Below are 3,253 nucleotides of genomic sequence, written 5' to 3'. Positions count from 1 at the left end.
CACTTCTATTCACATTTGCATTTCAGTTTAAATCTAACCCAAAAGCAAAAAGAGGAGAAAAATTGTACAAAGACTAGAAGTCAGTATGCATTATTATTGAAGAACATAATAGTATAAATTGAAATCCTAAAGGGAATAAAAATAAATTTATGTAAAATAAGAAGACATAAATCTTTTAGATAAATTTTCAAATTCCCTAACTGAACAAAAGTTTCAGAAAATTTACTTGAAAATGATAAAAAATAAGAACAAAGCACTATACTCTAATTGAATTCATAGTAAATTTTAGGAGACATTAGAGGAGATAATCTCATAGTCACAGAGAAAAGATTGAATTTTTAGAAGATAGAAGCTCAAACCACAAAAGAAACAATTGAGAAATGCATTTTTATTAATAATTTTACCTTGTCAAAAAGCAGTGCAAAGATTATGACATGAAAGCCGTAGTTACATTCCCACCACCGATGCACAAGACTTGGTTCCCTTTTCTCCACATCTTTGCCAGCATTTGTTATCTTTTATTTTTTGATGCTAGCCATTCTAACCGCTGTGAGGTGATATCTCACTGTGATTTTGATGTTTATTTCCCTGATGATTAGTAAACGTTGAGCACCTTTTCATATACCCATTGGCTACTTTTATGTCTTCTTTGGAAAATTGTCTATCCAAGTCCTCGATCAATGTTTTAATTGGTTTGTATGTTTTTCTGCCATTGAATTGTCTGAGTTCCTTATATATTTGTATATCAATTCCTATCAGATATATGCAAACAGTTTCACCCAACCTATAGGTTGCTTATCCATTTTCTTGATTTCTTACTTTGCTGTGCAGAAATTCTTTAGTTTGATGAAGTCATACTTGTCTATTTTTGCTTTTGTAGCCTAATCTTTTGGTGTGATATCCAAAAAGTCAAGCTCAGACCAATATCAAGGAGTCATTCTCCTCATGTTTTCTTCTACAAATTTATAGTTAAGGTCTAATATTTAAATATTTACTCCACTTTTAGTTGATTTTTTGTATGGTGTAAGATAAGATTTAAATTTAATTCTTTTGCATCTGGATATCCAGTTTTCCCAACACCATATATTGAAGAAACTATCCTTTCCCCATTGTGTGTTCTTGGTGCCCTGTGGAAATTTAAGTTGACCATTTATGCTTTGGTTTATTCTTGGCGTCTCTACTTTGTTTTAATAGTCTATGTATCTGTTTTTATTCCAGTACCATCCTGTTTTTATTAATATAACATTGTAATACAATTTAAATCAGAAAATGTGATGCCTCCAACTCGCTTCTTATTTCTCAAGCTTATTTTAGCTATTCAGGATCTTTTGTGTTTCCATATGAAGTTGAGAATTGGTATAGCCACTACAGAAAACAGTATGAAACTTTCTCAAAAATTGAAAAATAGGATTACCAGATGGTCCTGCACTCTTTATTTCTGGGTACATAACCAAAGTAAAAAATCAACACCTCAAAGAGATATCCATATTCCCATGTTTATTGCAGCGTTATTCCCAATAGCCAAGGTTGGCAACAAACTAAAGCCTGTTGACAAATGAAGGGATAAAGAAATTTTGAGATATATATCTCCATCATTTAAATAGAAGGAGATCCTTCCATTTGCAACAACAGGGATAAACTTGGAGGACATTATGCTAAGTGAAATTAACCAGACGCAGAAAAACAAAGCTTAAATAATTCATGCAGATGTGGAATTTTAAAAAGTTAAATACATAGAATGGTGGTTACTAGTGGTGGGAAGTTGGGGGAAACGGGGAAATGTTGGTCAAAGGGTATAAAATTGCTGTTATGTAGGATAAATAACTCTAGATAGCTAATGCAAGGTATGATGATTATAGTCAATAATACTGTATTCAATACTGGAAACTTGCTAAAAGAGTAGATTTCAGATGCTCTCAGCTCACAAAAAGTGGTAACTATAAAAAAATTTTAACTATGTGAGGAGATGATATCTTAATTAGATAATCATAGTCATTTCACTATGTATATGTATATAAAAGCATCTTTTACATCTGAAAAGTATATAATTTTTATTAAACAATTAAAAACAAACTTAAAACAATAAATAACCATCATAACCTAGGAAAAAATAGGTAGCATTTGTAATTAATAAATGATCAGCATATAAGGAATACTTACGAATAAATAGTCTCAAATCTCAGAAGAAAAAATGGGTAAATGGCAAGAATAGTTTAAAATAAAAGAAACCATGATTTTCAATTGAGTGAATGAAATGATATTTAACCTCATTAGAAATCCAGCAAATGCAAGTTATATGTAAAATATGATTTCCTCCATGGTCAAGAGATTCGTAAAACTGGAAGTTTGTCAATTTCAAGCTTTGGAACGGATATAAAACAATACATAATTTCATACACCTCACATAACTTGTTTACTTTTAGATGGATAAACGCTAAAATTAGAGATTCTCAATCCTCCAGATGTATCTGTGAGCACCGGTACTCACAGTGCTTTCTGTTGACAGTTTGGAGCATCTTATATGTGTGTTGTGTTTGGCAGCAAAGACCACTGACCATTAATGTTTCCCTCTCACTTTTATCCATTGACACAGCCAAGGGCCACTCAACCATCTTTGAGCACCCTCAAAGGAGTGTGCTCACACCTAAATGTAAGTTATTTCATGGGTCACTGGTCCCTTAATTACTTAATTTTTTCCCTGTCTGTGTTTTGACATCTGCTTATTCGGTCAGTGGGTCATCTTGTTTTGGAGAGCTCATGTAGGTTGCCTACAGGCTGTCAACAGATCTTAGAAGAGTATTTTTCCTGTGCCTCATCTTTCCTTTCGTCTCGTTCAGGCCAATTTCAGCTTTTAAGACCAAGTTCTCACCATGCTTTCCCAGTTGGGTTCAGACAATGAACAGGTCAAAATGTCTTCATGTATTGCCCGCTCTGGGGTCCGGCAACCTTAACCAGCAAACCGCATTCTTTGACGTTGCTAACTCAATTTCCAGTGCTTTTCAGATGTTGGTTGTATTCTACACAGTGGTGTCTCATGTTCCAAATGTTTTTTCTGACACCTGAGGTGAAAGAGGGTCAGATGGTACCAGGGTTCCATATGAGGAATATGGGAAAGTGAGTTGTATGCTTACAAGGCCTATGTAATAGTTCCTTACTCTCTTACCAGATTCCCTTTGATGTGATCAAATTTGAGACATAATCAGATGAATCTTGTGCAAAAGTTTGATTTTCACAAAGTCAAATACGTAATGCT

This window comes from Equus asinus, unplaced genomic scaffold (genome assembly GCF_041296235.1).
Source record: "Equus asinus isolate D_3611 breed Donkey unplaced genomic scaffold, EquAss-T2T_v2 contig_2, whole genome shotgun sequence".
In the NCBI taxonomy this organism is placed as follows: domain Eukaryota; kingdom Metazoa; phylum Chordata; class Mammalia; order Perissodactyla; family Equidae; genus Equus; species Equus asinus.
This window is presented reverse-complemented; position numbering follows the sequence as displayed.